We start from the raw sequence: 25069 nt of genomic DNA, 5'->3' as shown, positions 1-25069 counted from the left end.
ACTCACTGCCTATACTAATTCAGACCCTGGGATTCACATCACCCCGTGAGGTTTTTGTCACTCCTAATAGTGAATGTAATGTTACACACCCATACAATATGCACCTCACCGCGATGTTTTTCAGAAACCTATCCTACTTTGCCACTGCATGTTTTCTGACCTCCCAATGCTGACCACCCCGTGGGGCTTTTCTCCATCCTATATTGCCAATCACTCCCTATCCAAATTCAGACCCTCCCATTCACACCACCCCATGATGTTTTTCTCAGTCCTACTAGTGAATGTAATGTTACACACCCATACAATGTGCACCCCCTGCGATGTTTTTCATAAACCTATCCTACATTGCCACTGCATGTTTCCTGACCTCCCCATGCTGAACACCCCGTGGTGCTTTTCTCCATCCTACATTGCCACTCACTGCCTATCCTAATTCATATCCTACGATTCACACCACCCCGTGACGTTTTCTCACTCCTAATATTGAATGTAATGTTACACACCCATACAATGCGCACCACCACGTGATGTTTTTCAGAAACATATCTTACATTGCCACAGCATGTTTCCTGACATCCCAATGCTAAACATCCCGTGGTGCTTTTCTCCATCCTACATTGCCACTCACTGTCTATGCTAATTCAGACCCTCCGATTCACACCACACCGTGATGATTTTCTCACTCCTACTAGTGAATGGAATGTTACACAACCATACAATGCGCATCACCCCGCGATGTTTTTCAGAAACATATCCTACATTGCCACTGCATGTTTCATGACTCCCGCATGAGGATCACCCCGTGGTTCTTTTCTCGATCCTACATTGCCACTCACTGCCTATCCTAATTCAGACCCTCCGATTAATACCACCCCGTGATGTTTTTTCACTCCTAGTAGTGAATGTAATGTTACACACCCATACAATGCGCACCACACCGCGATGTTTTTCAGAAAATTATCCTACATTGCCACGGCATGTTTCCTGACGTCCCCATGCTGACCACCCCGTGGTGCTTTTCTCCATCCTACATTGCCACTCACTGCCTATCCAAATTCCGACCATCCGAATCACACCACCCCGTGATGTTGATCTCACTCGCACTAGTGAATATAATGTTACACACCCATACAATGCGGACCACCCCACGATGTTTTTCAGAAACCTATCCTACATTGCCAGTGCATGTTTCCTGACCTCCACATGCTGACCACCCCCTTCTTTTTTCTCCATCCTACATTGCCACTCACTGCCTATCCTAATTCAGAGGCTCCTATTCAAACCACCGCGTGATGGTTTTTCTCAGGCCCACTAGTGAATTTAATGTTACACACCCATACAATTCGCACCACCCCGCGATGTTTTTCAGAAATCTATCTGACATTCCCACTGCATGTTTCCTGACCTCTACATGCTGACCAACCCGTGGTGCTTTTCTCCATCCCACATTGCCACTCACTGCCTATCCTAATTCAGTGGTTCCGATTCAAACCACCCCGTGATATTTTTCTCACACCTACTAGTAATGTTACACACCCATACAATGCGCACCACCCCGCGATGTTTTTCAGAAACCTTTCCTACATTGCCACTGCATGTTTCCTGACCTCCCATGCTGACAACCGCTTGGTGCTTTTCTCCATACTACATTGCCCTTCACTGCCTATCCTTATTGAGACCCTCCGATTCACACCATCCCGTGATGTTTTTCTCACTCCTACTAGTGAATTTCACGTTACACATCCATACAATGCGCACAACCCCACGATGTTTTTCAGAAACATATCCTACATTGCCACAGCATGTTTCCTGACCTCCACATGCTGACCACCCCGTGGTGCTTTTCTCCATCCTACATTGCCACTCAATGCCTATCCTAATTCAGATCCTATGATTAACTCCACCCCGTGATGTTTTTCTCACTCCTACCATTTAACGTAATGTTACACACCCATACAATGCCCACCACCACGCGATGTTTTTCAGAAACATATCCTACATTGCCACAGCATGTTTCCTGAACTCCACATGCTGACCACCCCTTGGTGCTTTTCTCCATCCTACATTGCCATTCAGTGCCTATCCAAATTCAAACCCTCTGAATAACACCACCCCGTGATGTTTTTTTTACTCCTACTAGTGAATGTAATGTTACACACCCATACAATGCGCACCACCCCGCCATGTTTTTCAGAAACCTATCCTACACTTTCAGTGCATGTTTCCTGAGCTCCCAATGCTGACCACCCCGTGGTGCTTTTCTCCATCCTACATTGCAAGTCACTGCCTATCCTAATTCAGGCCCTATGATTCACACCACCCCGTGATGTTTTTCTCACTCCTACTAGTGAATGTAATGTTACACACCGATACAATGCGCACCAACCCGCGATGTTTTTCAAAAACCTATCCTACATTGCCACTGCATGTTTCCTGACCTCCCCATGCTGAGCACACCGTGGTGCTTTTCTCCACCCTACATTGCCACTTCCTGCCTATCCTAATTCAGACCCTCCGATTCACACCACCCCGTGATGTTTTTCTCACTCCTACTAGTGAATGTAATGTTACACACCGATACAATGCGCACCAACCCGCGATGTTTTTCAGAAACCTATCCTAGTTTGCCACAGCCTTTTTCCTGACCTCCCCATGCTGACAAGCCCTTGGTGCTTTTCTCCATCCTACATTGCGCCTCACTGTCTATCCTTATTCAGACACTCCGATTCACACCTCCCCGTGATGTTTTTCTCACTCCTACTAGTGAATTTAATGTTACACACCCATACAATGTGCACCACCCCGCCATGTTTTTCAGAAACTTATCCTACATTGCCAGTTCATGTTTCCTGACCTCCCCATGCTGACCACCCCGTGGTGCTTTTCGCCATCCTACATTGCCACTCACTGCCTATCCTAATTCAGTGGATCCGATTCACACCACCCCGTGATGTTTTTTTCACTCCTACTAGTGAATGTAATGTTACACACCCATACAATGTGCGCCACACCGCGATGTTTTTCAGAAATCTATCTTACATTCCCACTGCATGTTTCCTGACCTCCACATGCTGACCACCCCGTGGTGCTTTTCTCCATCCTACATTGCCAGTCACTGCCTATCCTAATTCAGGCCCTATGATTCACACCACCCCGTGATGTTTTTCTCACTCCTACTAGTGAATGTAATGTTACACACCGATACAATGCGCACCAACCCGGGATGTTTTTCAAAAACCTATCCTACATTGCCACTGCATGTTTCCTGACCTCCCCATGCTGAGCACACCGTGGTGCTTTTCTCCATCCTACATTGCCACTTCCTGGCTATCCTAATTCAGACCCTCCGATTCACACCACCCCGTGATGTTTTTCTCAATCCTAGTAGTGAATGGAATGTTACACACCCACACAATTCGCACCACCGCATGATGTTTTTCAGAAACCTGTCCGACATTGCCACTGCATGTTTCCTACCTCCCCATGCTGACCACCACGTGGTGCTTTCCTCCATCCTACATTGCCACTCACTGCCTATCCTAATTCAGACCCTGGGATTCACACCACCCAGTGATGTTTTTCTCACTCCTAGTAGTGAATGTAATGTTACACACACATACAATGTGCAACACCCCGCGATCTTTTTCAGAAACCTATCCTACTTTGCCACTGCATGTTTCCTAACCTCCCAATGCTGACCACCCCGTTCTTTTTTTCTCCATGCTACATTGCCACTCACTGCCTATTCTATTTCAGAGGCTCCGATTCACACCACCCCGTGATGGTTTTTCTAACTCCCACTAGTAAATGTAATGTTACACACCCATACAATTCGCACCACCCCGCGATGTTTTTCAGAAATCTATCTTACATTCCCACTGCATGTTTCCTGACCTACACATGCTGACCAACCCATGGTGCTTTTCTCCATCCTAAATTGCCACTAACTGCCTATCCTAAATCAGTCCCTCTGATTCACACCACCCCGTGATGATTTTCTCACTCCAACTAGTGAATGGAATGTTACACAACCATACAATGCGCATCACCCCACGATGTTTTTCAGAAACCTATCCTACATTGCCACTGCATGTTTCCTGACCTCCCCATGCTGACCACCCCTTGGTGCTTTTCTCCATCCTACATTGCCCCTCACTGCCTATCCTTATTCAGACCCTGGGATTCACACCATCCCGTGATGTTTTTCTCACTCCTACTAGTGAATGTAATGTCACACACCCATATAATGCGCTCCCCCCGCGATGTTTTTCAGAAACCTATCCTACATTGCCACAGCATGTTTCCTGAGCTTCCCATGCTGACCACCCCGTGGTGCTTTTCTCCATCCTACATTGCCACTCACTGCCTATCCTAATTCAGACCCTCCGATTCACACCACCCCGTGATGATTTTCTCACTCCTACTAGTGAATGGAATGTTACACAAACATACAATGCGCATCAACCCGCGATGTTTTTTAGAAACATGTCCTACATTGCAACTGCATGTTTCCTGACCTCCGCATGCTTATCACCCGGTGGTGCGTTTCTCCAACCTACATTGCCACTCAGTGCCTATCCAAATTCAGACCCTCCGATTAACACCACCCCGTGATGTTTTTCTTACTCCTACTAGTGAATGTAATGTTACACACCCATACAATGCGCACCACCCCGCGATGTTTTTCAGAAACCTATCCTACATTTCCACTGCATGTTTCCTGACCTCCCAATGCTGACCACCCCGTGGTGCTTTTCTCCATCCTACATTGCCACTCACTGCCTATCCTAATTCAGACCCTGGGATTCACACCACCCCGTGATGTTTTTATCACTCCTACTAGAGAATGTAATGTTACACACACATACAATGTGCAACACCCCGCGATCTTTTTCAGAAACCTATCCTACTTTGCCACAGCATGTTTCCTAACCTCCCAATGCTGACCACCCGGTTCTTTTTTTCTCCATCCTACATTGCCACTCACTGCCTATTCTAATTCAGAGGCTCCGATTCACACCTCCCCGTGATGTTTTTCTCACTCCTACTAGCGAATTTAATGTTACACACCCATACAATGCGCACCACCCCGCCATGTTTTTCAGAAACTTATCCTACATTGCCAGTTCATGTTTCCTGACCTCCCCATGCTGACCACCCCGTGGTGCTTTTCGCCATCCTACATTGCCACTCACTGCCTATCCTAATTCAGTGGCTCCGATTCAAACCACCCCGTGATATTTTTCTCACACCTACTAGTAATGTTACACACCCATACAATGCGCATCACCCCGCAATGTTTTTCAGAAACCTATCCTACATTGCCACTGCATGTTTCCTGACCTCCCCATGCTGACCACCCCTTGGTGCTTTTCTCCATCCTACATTGCCCCTCACTGCCTATCCTAATTCAGACCCTGGGATTCACACCACCCCGTGATGTTTTTCTCACTCCTACTAGTGAATGTAATGTCACACACCCATATAATGCGCTCCCCCCCGCGATGTTTTTCAGAAACCTATCCTACATTGTCACAGCATGTTTCCTGAGCTTCCCATGCTGACCACCCCGTGGTGCTTTTCTCCATCCTACATTTCCACTCACTGCCTATACAAATTCCGACCATCCGAATCACACCACCCCGTGATGTTGATGTCACTCATACTAGTGAATATAATGTTACACACCCATACAATGCGGACCACCCCACGATGTTTTTCAGATACCTATCCTACATTGCCACTGCATGTTTCCCGACCTCCCCATGCTGACCACCCCGTGGTGCTTTTTTCCATCCTAAATTGCCACTCTCTGCCTATCCAAATTAAGACCCTCCGATTTACATCACCCGGTGATGTTTTTCTCATTCCTACTAGTGAATGAAATGTTACAAACCCATACAATATGCACCACACCGCGATGTTTTTCAGAAACCTATCCTACATTGCCAGTGCATGTTTCCTGACCTCCCCATGCTGACCACCCCGTGGTGCTTTTCTCCATGCTACATTGCCACTCACTGCTTATCCTAATTCAGACCCTCCGATTCACACCACCCAGTGATGTTTTTCTCACTCCTACTAGTGAATGTAATGTTACACACCCATACAATGCACGCCACACCGCGATGTTTTTCAGAAATCTATCTTACATTCCCACTGCATGTTTCCTGACCTCAACATGCTGACCAACCCGTGGTGCTTTTCTCCACCCTAAATTGCCACTCACTGCCTATCCTAAATCAGTCCATCCGATACACACCACCCCGTGATGATTTTCTCACTCATACTAGTAAATGGAATGTTACACAACCATACAATGCGCACCACCCCGCGATGTTTTTCAGAAACCTATCCTACATTCCCAGTGCATGTTTCCTGACCTCAACATGCTGACGAACCCGTGGTGCTTTTCTCCATCCTAAATTGCCACTCACTGCCTATCCTAAATCAGTCCATCCGATACACACCACCCCGTGATGATTTTCTCACTCATACTAGTAAATGGAATGTTACACAAGCATACAATGCGCACCACCCCGCGATGTTTTTCAGAAACCTATCCTACATTGCCACTGCATGTTTCCTGACCTCCCATGCTGACAACCCCTTGGTGCTTTTCTCCATCCTACATTGCCACTCACTGCCTATCCTAATTCAGACCCTCCGATTCACACCACCCCGTGATGATTTACTCACTCTTACTAGTGAATGGAATGTTACACAAACATACAATGCGCATCAACCCGCGATGTTTTTTAGAAACATGTCCTACATTGCAACTGCATGTTTCCTGACCTCCGCATGCTTATCACCCGGTGGTGCGTTTCTCCAACCTACATTGCCACTCAGTGCCTATCCAAATTCAGACCCTCCGATTAACACCACCCCGTGATGTTTTTCTTACTCCTACTAGTGAATGTAATGTTACACACCCATACAATGCGCACCACCCCGCGATGTTTTTCAGAAACCTATCCTACATTTCCACTGCATGTTTCCTGACCTCCCAATGCTGACCACCCCGTGGTGCTTTTCTCTATCCTACATTGCCACTCATGGCCTATCCTAATTCAGACCCTGGGATTCACACCACCCCGTGATGTTTTTCTCACTCCTACTAGTGAATGTAATGTTACACACACATTCAATGTGCAACACCCCGTGATCTTTTTCAGAAACCTATCCTACTTTGCCACAGCATGTTTCCTAACCTCCAAATGCTGACCACCCGGTTCTTTTTTTCTCCATCCTACATTGCCACTCACTGCCTATTCTAATTCAGAGGCTCCGATTCACACCTCCCCGTGATGTTTTTCTCACTCCTACTAGCGAATTTAATGTTACACACCCATACAATGCGCACCACCCCGCCATGTTTTTCAGAAACTTATCCTACATTGCCAGTTCATGTTTCCTGACCTCCCCATGCTGACCACCCCGTGGTGCTTTTCGCCATCCTACATTGCCACTCACTGCCTATCCTAATTCAGTGGATCCGATTCACACCACCCCGTGATGTTTTTTTCACTCCTACTAGTGAATGTAATGTTACACACCCATACAATGCGCGCCACACCGCGATGTTTTTCAGAAATCTATCTTACATTCCCACTGCATGTTTCCTGACCTCCACATGCTGACCACCCCGTGGTGCTTTTCTCCATCCTACATTGCCAGTCACTGCCTATCCTAATTCAGGCCCTATGATTCACACCACCCCGTTATGTTTTTCTCACTCCTACTAGTGAATGTAATGTTACACACCGATACAATGCGCACCAACCCGGGATGTTTTTCAAAAACCTATCCTACATTGCCACTGCATGTTTCCTGACCTCCCCATGCTGAGCACACCGTGGTGCTTTTCTCCATCCTACATTGCCACTTCCTGCCTATCCTAATTCAGACCCTCCGATTCACACCACCCCGTGATGTTTTTCTCAATCCTAGTAGTGAATGGAATGTTACACACCCACACAATTCGCACCACCGCGCGATGTTTTTCAGAAACCTGTCCGACATTGCCACTGCATGTTTCCTACCTCCCCATGCTGACCACCACGTGGTGCTTTTCTCCATCCTACATTGCCACTCACTGCCTATCCTAATTCAGACCCTGGGATTCACTCCACCCAGTGATGTTTTTCTCACTCCTAGTAGTGAATGTAATGTTACACACACATACAATGTGCAACACCCCGTGATCTTTTTCAGAAACCTATCCTACTTTGCCACTGCATGTTTCCTAACCTCCCAATGCTGACCACCCCGTTCTTTTTTTCTCCATGCTACGTTTCCACTCACTGCCTATTCTATTTCAGAGGCTCCGATTCACACCACCCCGTGATGGTTTTTCTAACTCCCACTAGTGAATGTAATGTTACACACCCATACAATTCGCACCACCCCGCGATGTTTTTCAGAAATCTATCTTACATTCCCACTGCATGTTTCCTGACCTACACATGCTGACCAACCCATGGTGCTTTTCTCCATCCTAAATTGCCACTCACTGCCTATCCTAAATCAGTTCCTCTGATTCACACCACCCCGTGATGATTTTCTCACTCCAACTAGTGAATGGAATGTTACACAACCATACAATGCGCATCACCCCGCGATGTTTTTCAGAAACCTATCCTACATTGCCACTGCATGTTTCCTGACCTCCCCATGCTGACCACCCCTTGGTGCTTTTCTCCATCCTACATTGCCCCTCACTGCCTATCCTAATTCAGACCCTGGGATTCACACCACCCCGTGATGTTTTTCTCACTCCTACTAGTGAATGTAATGTCACACACCCATATAATGCGCTCCCCCCCGCCATGTTTTACAGAAACCTATCCTACATTGCCACAGCATGTTTCCTGAGCTTCCCATGCTGACCACCCCGTGGTGCTTTTCTCCATCTTACATTTCCACTCACTGCCTATACAAATTCCGACCATGCGAATCACACCACCCCGTGATGTTGATCTCACTCATACTAGTGAATATAATGTTACACACCCATACAATGCGGACCACCCCACGATGTTTTTCAGATACCTATCCTACATTGCCACTGCATGTTTCCCGACCTCCCCATGCTGACCACCCCGTGGTGCTTTTTTCCATCCTAAATTGCCACTCTCTGCCTATCCAAATTAAGACCCTCCGATTTACATCACCCGGTGATGTATTTCTCATTCCTACTAGTGAATGAAATGTTACAAACCCATACAATATGCACCACACCGCGATGTTTTTCAGAAACCTATCCTACATTGCCAGTGCATGTTTCCTGACCTCCCCATGCTGACCACCCCGTGGTGCTTTTCTCCATGCTACATTGCCACTCACTGCCTATCCTAATTCAGACCCTCCGATTCACACCACCCAGTGATGTTTTTCTCACTCCTACTAGTGAATGTAATGTTACACACCCATACAATGCGCGCCACACCGCGATGTTTTTCAGAAATCTATCTTACATTCCCACTGCATGTTTCCTGACCTCAACATGCTGACCAACCCGTGGTGCTTTTCTCCATCCTAAATTGCCACTCACTACCTATCCTAAATCAGTCCCTCCGATACACACCACCCCGTGATGATTTTCTCAGTCATACTAGTAAATGGAATGTTACACAACCATACAATGCGCACCACCCCGCGATGTTTTTCAGAAACCTATCCTACATTGCCACTGCATGTTTCCTGACCTCCCATGCTGACAACCCCTTGGTGCTTTTCTCCATCCTACATTGCCACTCACTGCCTATCCTAATTCAGACCCTCCGATTCACACCACCCCGTGATGATTTTCTCACTCCTACTAGTGAATGGAATGTTACACAAACATACAATGCGCATCAACCCGCGATGTTTTTTAGAAACATGTCCTACATTGCAACTGCATGTTTCCTGACCTCCGCATGCTTATCACCCGGTGGTGCGTTTCTCCAACCTACATTGCCACTCAGTGCCTATCCAAATTCAGACCCTCCGATTAACACCACCCCGTGATGTTTTTCTTACTCCTACTAGTGAATGTAATGTTACACACCCATACAATGCGCACCACCCCGCGATATTTTTCAGAAACCTATCCTACATTTCAACTGCATGTTTCCTGACCTCCCAATGCTGACGACCCCGTGGTGCTTTTCTCCATCCTACATTGCCACTCACTGCCTATCCTAATTCAGACCCTGGGATTCACACCACCCCGTGATGTTTTTCTCACTCCTACTAGTGAATGTAATGTTACACACACATTCAATGTGCAACACCCCGTGATCTTTTTCAGAAACCTATCCTACTTTGCCACTGCATGTTTCCTAACCTCCCAATGCTGACCACCCGGTTCTTTTTTTCTCCATCCTACATTGCCACTCACTGCCTATTCTAATTCAGAGGCTCCGATTCACTCCACCCCGTGATGGTTTTTCTCACTACCACTAGTGAATGTAATGTTACACAACCATACAATTCGCACCACCCCGCGATATTTTTCAGAAATCTATCTTACATTCCCACTGCATGTTTCCTGACCTACACATGCTGACCAACACATGGTGCTTTTCTCCATCCTAAATTGCCACTCACTGCATAACCTAAATCAGTCCCTCCGATTCACACCACCCCGTGATGATTTTCTCACTCCTACTAGTGAATGGAATGTTACACAACCATACAATACGCATCACCCCGCGATGTTTTTCAGAAACCTATCCTACATTTCCACTGCATGTTTCCTGACCTCCCCATGCTGACCAGCCCTTGGTGCTTTTCTCCATCCTACATTGCCACTCACTGCCTATCCTAATTCAGAGCCTGGGATTCACACCACCCCGTGATGTTTTTCTCACTCCTACTAGTGAATGTAATGTTACACACCCATACAATGCGCAGCCCCCCTCCATGTTTTTCAGAATCCTATGCTACATTGCCACAGCATGTTTCCTGACCTCCCCATGCTGACCACCCCGTGGTGCTTTTCTCCATCCTACATTTCCACTCACTGCCTATACAAATTCAGACCATGCGAATCACACCATCCCGTGATGTTGATCTCACTCATACTAGTGAGTATAATGTTACACACCCATACAATGTGGACAACCCCACGATGTTTTTCAGATACCTATCCTACATTGCCACTGCATGTTTCCTGACCTCCCCATGCTGACCGCCCCGTGGTGCTTTTTTCCACCCTAAATTGTCACTCTCTGCCTATCCAAATTAAGACCCTCCGATTCACACCACCCCGTGATGATTTTCTCACTCCTACTAGTGAATCGAATGTTACACAACCATACAATGCGCATCACCCCGCGATGTTTTTTAGAAACATGTCCGACATTGCAACTGCATGCTTCCTGACCTCCGAATGCTGATCACCCCGTGGTGCGTTTCTCCAACCTACATTGCCACTCAGTGCCTATCCAAATTCAGACCATCCGATTAACACCACCCCGTGATGTTTTTCTTACTCCTACTAGTGAATGTAATGTTACACACCCATACAATGCGCACCACCCCGCGATGTTTTTCAGAAACCTATCCTACACTTCCACTGCATGTTTCCTGAACTCCCAATGCTGACCACCCGGTGGTGCTTTTCTCCATCCTACATTGCCAGTCACTGCCTATCCTAATTCAGGCCCTATGATTCACACCACCCCGTGATGTTTTTCTCACTCCTACTAGTGAATGTAATGTTACACACCGATACAATGCGCACCAACCAGCGATGTTTTTCAAAAACCTATCCTACATTGCCACTGCATGTTTCCTGACCTCCCCATGCTGAGCACACCGTGGTGCTTTTCTCCATCCTACATTGCCACTTCCTGCCTATCCTAATTCAGACCTCCAATTCACACCACCCCGTGATGTTTTTCTCACTCCTACTAGTGAATGTAATGTTACACACCGATACAATGCGCACCAACCCGCGATGTTTTTCAGAAACCTATCCTAGTTTGCCACAGCCTTTTTCCTGACCTCCCCATGCTGACAACCCCTTGGTGCTTTTCTCCATCCTACATTGCGCCTCACTGCCTATCCTTATTCAGACACTCCGATTCACACCTCCCCGTGATGTTTTTCTCACTCCTACTAGTGAATTGAACGTTACACACCCATACAATGCGCACCACCCCGCCATGTTTTTCAGAAACTTATCCAACATTGCCAGTGCATGTTTCCTGACCTCCCCATGCTCACCACCCCGTGGTGCTTTTCGCCATCCTACATTGCCACTCACTGCCTATCCTAATTCAGTGGATCCGATTCACACCACCCCGTGATATTTTTTTCACTCCTACTAGTGAATGTAATGTTACACACCCATACAATGCGCGCCACACCGCGATGTTTTTGAGAAATCTATCTTACATTCCCACTGCATGTTTCCTGACTTCCACATGCTGACCACCCCGTGGTGCTTTTCTCCATCCTACATTGCCAGTCACTGCCTATCCTAATTCAGGCCTTATGATTCACACCACCCCGTGATGTTTTTCTCACTCCTACTAGTGAATGTAATGTTACACACCGATACAATGCGCACCAACCCGGGATGTTTTTCAAAAACCTATCCTACATTGCCACTGCATGTTTCCTGACCTCCCCATGCTGAGCACACCGTGGTGCTTTTCTCCATCCTACATTGCCACTTCCTGCCTATCCTAATTCAGACCCTCCGATTCACACCACCCCGTGATGTTTTTCTCAATCCTAGTAGTGAATGGAATGTTACACACCCACACAATTCGCACCACCGCGCGATGTTTTTCAGAAACCTGTCCGACATTGCCACTGCATGTTTCCTACCTCCCCATGCTGACCACCACGTGGTGCTTTCCTCCATCCTACATTGCCACTCACTGCCTATCCTAATTCAGACCCTGGGATTCACACCACCCAGTGATGTTTTTCTCACTCCTAGTAGTGAATGTAATGTTACACACACATACAATGTGCAACACCCCGCGATCTTTTTCAGAAACCTATCCTACTTTGCCACTGCATGTTTCCTAACCTCCCAATGCTGACCACCCCGTTCTTTTTTTCTCCATGCTACATTGCCACTCACTGCCTATTCTATTTCAGAGGCTCCGATTCACACCACCCCGTGATGGTTTTTCTAACTCCCACTAGTGAATGTAATGTTACACACCCATACAATTCGCACCACCCCGCGATGTTTTCAGAAATCTATCTTACATTCCCACTGCATGTTTCCTGACCTACACATGCTGACCAACCCATGGTGCTTTTCTCCATCCTAAATTGCCACTCACTGCCTATCCTAAATCAGTCCCTCTGATTCACACCACCCCGTGATGATTTTCTCACTCCAACTAGTGAATGGAATGTTACACAACCATACAATGCGCATCACCCCGCGATGTTTTTCAGAAACCTATCCTACATTGCCACTGCATGTTTCCTGACCTCCCCATGCTGACCACCCCTTGGTGCTTTTCTCCATCCTACATTGCCCCTCACTGCCTATCCTAATTCAGACCCTGGGATTCACACCACCCCGTGATGTTTTTCTCACTCCTACTAGTGAATGTAATGTCACACACCCATATAATGCGCTCCCCCCCGCCATGTTTTTCAGAAACCTATCCTACATTGCCACAGCATGTTTCCTGAGCTTCCCATGCTGACCACCCCGTGGTGCTTTTCTCCATCTTACATTTCCACTCACTGCCTATACAAATTCCGACCATGCGAATCACACCACCCCGTGATGTTGATCTCACTCATACTAGTGAATATAATGTTACACACCCATACAATGCGGACCACCCCACGATGTTTTTCAGATACCTATCCTACATTTCCACTGCATGTTTCCTGACCTCAACATGCTGACCAACCCGTGGTGCGTTTCTCCAACCTACATTGCCACTCAGTGCCTATCCAAATTCAGACCCTCCGATTAACACCACCCCGTGATGTTTTTCTTACTCCTACTAGTGAATGTAATGTTACACACCCATACAATGCGCACCACCCCGCGATGTTTTTCAGAAACCTATCCTACATTTCCACTGCATGTTTCCTGACCTCCCAATGCTGACGACCCCGTGGTGCTTTTCTCCATCCTACATTGCCACTCACTGCCTATCCTAATTCAGACCCTGGGATTCACACCACCCCGTGATGTTTTTCTCACTCCTACTAGTGAATGTAATGTTACACACACATACAATGTGCAACACCCCGCGATCTTTTTCAGAAACCTATCCTACTTTGCCACAGCATGTTTCCTAACCTCCCAATGCTGACCACCCGGTTCTGTTTTTCTCCATCCTACATTGCCACTCACTGCCTATTCTAATTCAGAGGCTCCGATTCACACCACCCGTGATGGTTTTTCTCACTACCACTAGTGAATGTAATGTTACACAACCATACAATTCGCACCACCCCGCGATATTTTTCAGAAATCTATCTTACATTCATACTGCATGTTTCCTGACCTACACATGCTGACCAACACATGGTGCTTTTCTCCATCCTAAATTGCCACTCACTGCATAACCTAAATCAGTCCCTCCGATTCACACCACCCCGTGATGATTTTCTCACTCCTACTAGTGAATGGAATGTTACACAACCATACAATACGCATCACCCCGCGATGTTTTTCAGAAACCTATCCTACATTTCCACTGCATGTTTCCTGACCTCCCCATGCTGACCAGCCCTTGGTGCTTTTCTCCATCCTACATTGCCACTCACTGCCTATCCTAATTCAGAGCCTGGGATTCACACCACCCCGTGATGTTTTTCTCACTCCTACTAGTGAATGTAATGTTACACACCCATACAATGCGCAGCCCCCCTCCATGTTTTTCAGAATCCTATTCTACATTGCCACAGCATGTTTCCTGACCTCCCCATGCTGACCAGCCCTTGGTGCTTTTTTCCACCCTAAATTGCCACTCTCTCCCTATCCAAATTAAGACCCTCCGATTCACACCACCCCGTGATGATTTTCTCACTCCTACTAGTGAATCGAATGTTACACAACCATACAATGCGCATCACCCCGCGATGTTTTTCAGAAACATGTCCGACATTGCAACTGCATGCTTCCTGACCTCCGAATGCTGATCACCCCGTGGTGCGTTTCTCCAACCTACATTGCCACTCAGTGCCTATCCAAATTCAGACCATCCGATTAACACCACCCCGTGATGTTTTTCTTACTCCTACTAGTGAATGTAATGTTACACACCCATACAATGCGCACCACCCCGCGATGTTTTTCAGAAACCTATCCTACATTTCCACTGCATGTTTCCTGACCTCCCAATGCTGACCACCCCTTGGTGCTTTTCTCCATCCTACATTGCCAGTCATTGCCTATCCTAACTCAGGCCCTATGATTCACACCAACCCGTGATGTTTTTCTAACTCCTACTAGTGAATGCAATGTTACACACCGATACAATGCGCACCACCCCGCGATGTTTTTCAGAAACCTATCCTACATAGCCACTGCATGTTTCCGGACCTCCCCATGCTGAGCACACTGTGGTGCTTTTCTGCATCCTACATTGCCACTCACTGCCTATCCTAATTCAGACCCTGGGATTCACACCACCCAGTGATGTTTTTCTCACTCCTACTAGTGAATGTGATATTACACACACATACAATGTGCACCACCCCGCGATGTTTTTCAGAAACCTATCCTACATTGCCACTGCTTGTTTCCTGACCTCCCCATGCTGACCACTCCATCGTGCTTTTCTCAATCCTACATTGCCACTCCTGCCTATCCTAATTCAGACCCTCTGATTCACATCACCCGGTGATGTTTTTCTCATTCCTACTAGTGAATGAAATGTTACACACCCTTACCATATGCACCACACCGCGATGTCTTTCAGAAAGCTATCCTACATTGCCACTGCATGTTTCCAGACCTCCCCATGCTGACGAGCACATGGTGCTTTTCTCCATCCTACATTGCCACTCACTGACTATCCTAATTAAGACACTCAGATTCACACCACCCCGTGATGTTTTTCTCACTCCTACTAGTGAATATAATGTTACACACACATACAATGCGCAACCACCCGAGATGTTTTTCAGAAACCTATCCTACATTGCCACTGCGTGTTTCCTGACCTCCCCATGCTGACCACCCCGTGGTGCTTTTTTCCATCCTAAATTGCCACTCTCTGCCTATCCTAATTAAGACCCTCCGATTCACATCACCCGGTGATGTTTTTCTCATTCCTACTAGTGAATGAAATGTTACACACCCATACAATATGCACCACACCGCGATGTATTTCAGACACCTATTCTACATTGCCAGGGTATGTTTCCTGACCTCCCCATGCTGACCACCCCGTGGTGCTTTTCTCCATCCTACATTGCCACTCACTGCCTATCCTAATTCAGTGGCTCCGATTCACACCACCCAGTGATGTTTTTCTCACTCCTACTAGTGAATGTAATGTTACACACCCATACAATGCGCCCCACACCGCGATGTTTTTCAGAAATCTATCTTACATTCCCACTGCATGTTTCCTGACCTACACATGCTGACCAACCCGTGGTGCTTTTCTCCATCCTTAATGGCCACTCACTGCCTATCCTAAATCAGTCCCTCCGATACTCACCACCCCGTGGTGATTTTCTCTCTCCTACTAGTGAATGGAATGTTACACAAGCATACAATGCGCACCACCCCGCGGTGATTTTCAGAAACATATCCTACATTGCCACTGCATGTTTCCTGACCTCCCCATGCTGACCACCCCGTGGTGCTTTTCTCCATCCTACATTGCCACTCACTGCCTATCCTAATTCAGTGGCTCTGATTCACACCACCCCGTGATGTTTTTCTCACTCCTACTAGTGAATGTAATGTCACACACCCATACAATGCGCACCACTCCGTGATGTTTTTCAGAAACCTATCCTACATTGCCACTGAACGTTTCCTGACCTCCCATGCTGAGCACACCATGGTGCTTTTCTCCATCCTACATTGCCACTTCCTGCCTATTCTAATTCAGACCCTCCAATTCACACCACCCAGTGATGTTTTTCTCACTCCTACTAGTGAATGGAATGTTAAACACCAATACTATGCCCATCACCCCCGATGTTTTTCAGAATCCTCTCCGACATAGCCACTGCATGTTTCCTGACTACCGCATGCTGACCACCCCGTGGTGCTTTTCTCCATTCTACATTGCAACTCACTGCCTATACTAATTCAGACCCTGGGATTCACACCACCCCGTGATGTTTTTGTCACTCCTACTAGTGAATGTAATGTTACACACCCATACAATGTTCACCACCCCGCGATGTTTTTCAGAAACCTATCTTACATTCCCACAGCATGTTTCCTGCAATCCCCATGCTAACCACCCCGTGGTGCTTTTCTCCATCCTACATTGCCACTCACTGCCTATCCTAAATCAGTCCCTTCGATTCACACCACCCCGTGAAGATTTTCTCACTCCTACTAGTGAATGGAATGTTACACAACCATACAATGCGCACCACCCCGCGATGTTTTTCAGAAACATATCCTACATTGTCACTGCATGTTTCCTGACCTCCCCATGCTGACCGCCCGTGGTGCTTTTCTCCATCCTACATTGCCACTCACTGCCTATCCTAATTCAGTGGCTCTGATTCACACCACCCCGTGATGATTTTCTCACTCCTACTAGTGAATGTAATGTTACACACCCATACAATGCGTGCCACACCGTGATGATTTTCAGAAATCTATCTTACATTCCCACTGCATGTTTCCTGACCTCAACATGCTGACCAACCCGTGGTGCTTTTCTCCATCCAAAATTGCCACTCACTGCCTATCCTAAATCAGTCCCTCCGATTCACACCACCCCGTGACGATTTATCACTCCTACTAGTGAATGCAATGTTGCACAACCATACAATGCGCACCACCCCGCGATGTTTTTCAGAAACATATCCTACATTGCCACTGCATTTTTCCTGACTTCCCCATGCTGACCACCCTGTGGTGCTTTTCTCCAACCTACATTGCCACTCACTGCCTATCCTAATTCAGACTCTCCGATTCACACCAACTCGTGATGTTTTTCTCACTCCTTCTATTGAATGTAAAGTTACACACCCATACAATGCGCACCACCCTGCGATGTTTTTCAGAAACCTATCCTACATTGCCACTGCATGTTTCCTGACCTCCCCATGCTGACCACCCCGTGGTGGTTTTCTCCATCCTATATTGCCACTTACTGCCTATCGTAATACAGAAGCTCTGATTACACCACCCCCTGATGTTTTTCTCACTGCTACTAGTGAATGTACTGTTACACACTCATACAATGCGCACCACCCCACAATATTTTTCAGAAACCTATCCTACGTTGCCACTGCATGTTTCGTTACCTCCGCATGCTGAGCACGCCTTGGTGCTTTTATCCATCCTACATTGCCACTCACTGCCTATCCTTATTCAGACCCTTCGATTCACAACACCCCGTGATGTTTTTCTCACTCCTCCTAGTGAATGTAATGTTACACACCCATACAATTCGCAGCACCGCGCGATGTTTTTCAGAAAACTATCCTACATTGCCACTGCATGTTTCCTGACCTCCCCATGCTGACCACCCCGTCGTGCTTTTCTCCATCCTACATTGCAACTCACACCCTATCGTAATTTAGACCCTCCGATTACACCACCCCGTGATGTATTTCTCACTCCTACTAGTGAATGAAATGTTACAAACCCATACAATGCGCACCACCCCGCGATGTTTTTCAGAAACCTATGCTACATTGCCACTGACTGTTTCCTGATTTCCGTATGCTGACTATCCCTTGGAGCTTTTCTCCATCCTACATTGCCACTCACTGCCTTTCCTTCTTCAGACTCTCCGATTCACACCACCCCATGATGTTTTTCTCACTCCTAGTAGTGAATGTAATGTTACAAACCCATACAATGCTCACCACCCCGCAATGTTTTTCAGAAACCTATCCTACATTGTAACTGCATGTTTCCTGACCTCCCCATGCTGACCACCCCATCGTGCTTTTCTCCATCCTACATTGCCACTCACTGCCATTCATAATTCAGACCCTCCGATTCACACCACGCCGTGATGTTTTTCTCACTCCTACTAGTGAATGTAATGTTACACACCCATACAATGCGCACCACCCCGCGATGTTTTTCAGAAACCTATCCTACATTGCCACTGCATGTTTCCTGAACTCCCCATGCTGCCCAACCCATGGTGCTTTTCTCCATCCTACAATGCCACTCACTGCCCATCCTTATTCAGACCCTCCAATTCACACACCTGTGATGTTTTTCTTACACCTACAAGTGAATGGCCTGTTAGAAACCCATACAATGCGCACCACCGTGCGATGTTTCTCAGAAACCTATCCTACATTGCCACTGCATGTTTCCAGACTTCCCCATGCTGACCACCCCGTGGTGCTTTTCTCCATCCTACATTGCGACTCATTGCCTATCATAATTCAGACCCTCCGATTCAAACCACCACGTGATGATTTTCTCATTCCTACTAGTGAATGGCCTTTTCGAAACCCTTACAATGCGCACCACCCCGCGATGTTTTACAGAAACCTATCCTACATTGCCACTGCCTTTTTCCTGACCTCCCCATGCTGACCACCCCGTGGAGCTTTTCTCCATCCTACATTGCCACTCACTGCCTATCCTCATTAAGTTCCTATGATTCACACCACTCCGTGATGTTTTTCTCACTCCTACTAGTGAAAGTAATGTTACACACCCATACAATGCGCACTACCCCGTGATGTTTTTCAGAAAACTATCCTACATTGCCACTGCATGTTTCCTGACCTCCGCATGTTGACCACCCCGTGGTGCTTTTCTCCATCCTACATTGAAACTCACTGCCTATCCTAACTCAGACCATCCGATTCACACTACTCAGTGATGTTTTTCTCACTCCTATTAGTGAATGTATTGTTACACAACCATACAATGGGCATCACCCCGCAATGTTTTTCAGAAACCTATGCTACATTGCCACTGAATGTTTCCTGACCTCCCCATGCTGACCACCCTGTGGTGCTTTTCTCCATCCTACATTACCACTCACTGAGTATCCTAATTCAGATCCTATGATGCTCAAAAACCCGTGATATTTTTCTCACTCCTACTAGTGAATGTAATGTTACACACTCATACAATGCGCACCACTCTGCGATGTGTCTCAGAAACCTATCCTACATTGCCACTGCATTTTTCCTGACTTCCCCATGCTGACCACCCTGTGGTGCTTTTCTCCAACCTACATTGCCACTCACTGCCTATCCTAATTCAAACTCTCCGATTCACACCAACTCGTGATGTTTTTCTAAATCCTACTAGTGAATATAATGTTAAACACCCATACAATGCGCACCACCCGGCGATGTTTTTCAGAAACCTATCCTACATTGCCACTGCATGTTTCCTGACCTCCCCATGCTGACCACCCCGTGGTGCTTTTCTCCATCCTATATTGCCACTCACTGCCTATCGTAATTCAGAAGCTCCGATTACACCACCCCCTGATGTTTTTCTCACTCCTACTAGTGAATATACTGTTACACACTCATACAATGCACACCACCTCACAATGTTTTTCAGAAACCTATCCTACATTGCCACTGCATGTTTCGTTACCTCCCCATGCTGACCACCGCGTGGTGCTTTTCTCCATCCTACATTGCCACTCCCTGCCTATCCTAATTCAGACAATCCGACTCAAACCACCCCGTGATGTTTTTCTCACTCCTACTAGTGAATGTAATGTTACACACCCATACAATGCGCACCACCCCGCAATGTTTTTCAGAAACCTATCCTACATTGCCACTGCATGTTTCCTGACCTCCCCATGCTGACCACCCCATCGAGCTTTTCTCCATCCTACATTCCCACTCACTGCATATCCTAATTCAGTCCTTCCGATTCATACCACCGCGTGATTTTTTTCTTACTCTACTAGTGAATGACATGTTACAAACCCATACAATGTGCACCAACCCGCGATGTTTCTCAGAAACCTATCCTACATTGCCACTGCATGTTTCCTGACTTCCCCATGCTGACCACCCCGTCGTTCTTTTCTCCATCCTACATTGCAACTCACTCCCTATCGTAATTCAGAACCTCCGATTACACCACCCCGTGATGTTTTTCTCACTCCTACTAGTGAATGAAATGTTACAAAACCCATACAAAGCGCACCACCCCGCGATGTTTTTAAGAAACCTATCCTACATTGCCAGTGCCTGTTTCCTGATTTCCGTATGCTGACTATCCCTTGGAGATTTTCTCCATCCTACATTGCCACTCACTGCCTTTACTTCTTCAGACTCTCCGATTCACACCACCCCGTGATGTTTTTCTCACTCCTAGTATTGAATTTAATGTTACAAACCCATACAATGCGCACCACCCCGCAATCTTTTTCAGAAACCTATCCTACATTGCCACTGCATGTGTCCTGACCTCCTCATGCTGACCACCCCATCGTGCTTTTCTCCATCCTACATTGCCACTCACTGCCATTCGTAATTCAGACCCTCCGATTCACACCACGCCGTGATGTTTTTCTCATTCCTACTAGTGAATGTAATGTTACACAACCATACAATGCGCACCACCCCGCGATGTTTTTCAGAAACCTATCCTACATTGCCACTGCATGTTTCCTGACCTCCCCATGCTGACCACACCTTGGTGCTGTTCTCCATCCTACATTGCCACTCACTGCCTATCCTTATTCAGATACTATGATTCACACAACCCCGTGATGTTTTTCTCACTCCTACTAGTGAATGAAATGTTACAAAACCCATACAAAGCGCACCACCCCGCGATGTTTTTAAGAAACCTATCCTACATTGCCAGTGCCTGTTTCCTGATTTCCGTATGCTGACTATCCCTTGGAGATTTTCTCCATCCTACATTGCCACTCACTGCCTTTACTTCTTCAGACTCTCCGATTCACACCACCCCGTGATGTTTTTCTCACTCCTAGTATTGAATTTAATGTTACAAACCCATACAATGCGCACCACCCCGCAATCTTTTTCAGAAACCTATCCTACATTGCCACTGCATGTGTCCTGACCTCCTCATGCTGACCACCCCATCGTGCTTTTCTCCATCCTACATTGCCACTCACTGCCATTCGTAATTCAGACCCTCCGATTCACACCACGCCGTGATGTTTTTCTCATTCCTACTAGTGAATGTAATGTTACACAACCATACAATGCGCACCACCCCGCGATGTTTTTCAGAAACCTATCCTACATTGCCACTGCATGTTTCCTGACCTCAACATGCTGACCAACCCGTGGTGCTTTTCTCCATCCAAAATTGCCACTCACTGCCTATCCTAAATCAGTCCCTCCGATTCACACCAACCCGTGACGATTTATCACTCCTACTAGTGAATGCAATGTTGCACAACCATACAATGCGCACCACCCCGCGATGTTTTTCAGAAACATATCCTACATTGCCACTGCATTTTTCCTGACTTCCCCATGCTGACCACCCTGTGGTGCTTTTCTCCAACCTACATTGCCACTGACTGCCTATCCTAATTCAGACTCTCCGATTCACACCAACTCGTGATGTTTTTCTCACTCCTTCTATTGAATGTAATGTTACACACCCATACAATGCGCACCACCCTGCGATGTTTTTCAGAAACCTATCCTACATTGCCACTGCATGTTTCCTGACCTCCCCATGCTGACCACCCCGTGGTGCTTTTCTCCATCGTATATTGCCACTTACTGCCTATCGTAATACAGAAGCTCCGATTACAACACCCCCTGATGTTTTTCTCACTGCTACTAGTGAATGTACTGTTACCCACTCATACAATGCGCACCACCCCACAATATTTTTCAGAAACCTATCCTACGTTGCCACTGCATGTTTCGTTACCTCCGCATGCTGAGCACGCCTTGGTGCTTTTATCCATCCTACATTGCCACTCACTGCCTATCCTTATTCAGACCCTTCGATTCACAACACCCCGTGATGTTTTTCTCACTCCTACTAGTGAATGTAATGTTACACCCCCATACAATTCGCAGCACCGCGCGATGTTTTTCAGAAAACTATCCTACATTGCCACTGCATGTTTCCTGACCTCCCCATGCTGACCACCCCGTCGTGCTTTTCTCCATCCTACATTGCAACTCACACCCTATCGTAATTTAGACCCTCCGATTACACCTCCCCGTGATGTATTTCTCACTCCTACTAGTGAATGAAATGTTACAAACCCATACAATGCGCACCACCCCGCGATGTTTTTCAGAAACCTATCCTACATTGAAACTGACTGTTTCCTGATTTCCGTATGCTGACTATCCCTTGGAGCTTTTCTCCATCCTACATTGCCACTCACTGCCTTTCCTTCTTCAGACTCTCCGATTCACACCACCCCGTGATGTTTTTCTCACTCCTAGTAGTGAATGTAATGTTACAAACCCATACAATGCGCACCACCCCGCAATGTTTTTCAGAAACCTATCCTACATTGTAACTGCATGTTTCCTGACCTCCCCATTCTGACCACCCCATCGTGCTTTTCTCCATCCTACATTGCCACTCACTGCCATTCATAATTCAGACCCTCCGATTCACACCACGCCGTGATGTTTTTCTCATTCTACTAGTGAATGTAATGTTACACACCCATACAATGCGCACCACCCCGCGATGTTTTTCAGAAACCTATCCTACATTGCCACTGCATGTTTCCTGACCTCCCCATGCTGACCACCCCGTGGTGCTTTTTTCCATCCAAAATTGCCACTCTCTGCCTATCCTAATTAAGACCCTCCGATTCACATCACCCGGTGATGTTTTTCTCATTCCTACTAGTGAATGAAATGTTACACACCCATACAATATGCACCACACCGCGATGTATTTCAGAAACCTATTCTACATTGCCAGGGCATGTTTACTGACCTCCCCATGCTGACCACCCCGTGGTGCTTTTCTCCATCCTACATTGCCACTCACTGCCTATCCTAATTCAGTGGCTCCGATTCACACCACCCAGTGATGTTTTTCTCACTCCTACTAGTGAATGTAATGTTACACAACCATACAATGCGCGCCACACCGCGATGTTTTTCAGAAATCTATCTTACATTCCCACTGCATGTTTCCTGACCAACACATGCTGACCAACCCGTGGTGCTTTTCTCCATCCTTAATGGCCACTCACTGCCTATCCTAAATCAGTCCCTCCGATTCTCACCACCCCGTGGTGATTTTCTCTCTCCTACTAGTGAATGGAATGTTACACAAGCATACAATGCGCACCACCCCGCGATGTTTTTCAGAAACCTATCCTACATTTCCACTGCATGTTTCCTGAACTCCCCATGCTGCCCAACCCATGGTGCTTTTCTCCATCCTACAATGCCACTCACTGCCCATCCTTATTCAGACCCTCCGATTCACACACCTGTGATGTTTTTCTTACACCTACAAGTGAATGGCCTGTTAGAAACCCATACAATGCGCACCACCGTGCGATGTTTCTCAGAAACCTATCCTACATTGCCACTGCATGTTTCCAGACTTCCCCATGCTGACCACCCCGTGGTGCTTTTCTCCATCCTACATTGCGACTCATTGCCTATCATAATTCAGACCCTCCGATTCAAACCACCACGTGATGATTTTCTCATTCCTACTAGTGAATGGCCTTTTCGAAACCCTTACAATGCGCACCACCCCGCGATGTTTTACAGAAACCTATCCTACATTGCCACTGCCTTTTTCCTGACCTCCCCATGCTGACCACCCCGTGGAGCTTTTCTCCATCCTACATTGCCACTCACTGCCTATCCTAATTCAGTTCCTATGATTCACACCACTCCGTGATGTTTTTCTCACTCCTACTAGTGAAAGTAATGTTACACACCCATACAATGCGCATTACCCCGCGATGTTTTTCAGAAAACTATCCTACATTGCCAC

The sequence above is a fragment of the Cavia porcellus genome, unplaced genomic scaffold, assembly GCF_034190915.1.
Source record: "Cavia porcellus strain 051 isolate PalLab524CR breed Dunkin Hartley unplaced genomic scaffold, mCavPor4.1 scaffold_2, whole genome shotgun sequence".
Lineage (NCBI taxonomy): Eukaryota > Metazoa > Chordata > Mammalia > Rodentia > Caviidae > Cavia > Cavia porcellus.
Note: the sequence above shows the minus strand (reverse complement) of the source record.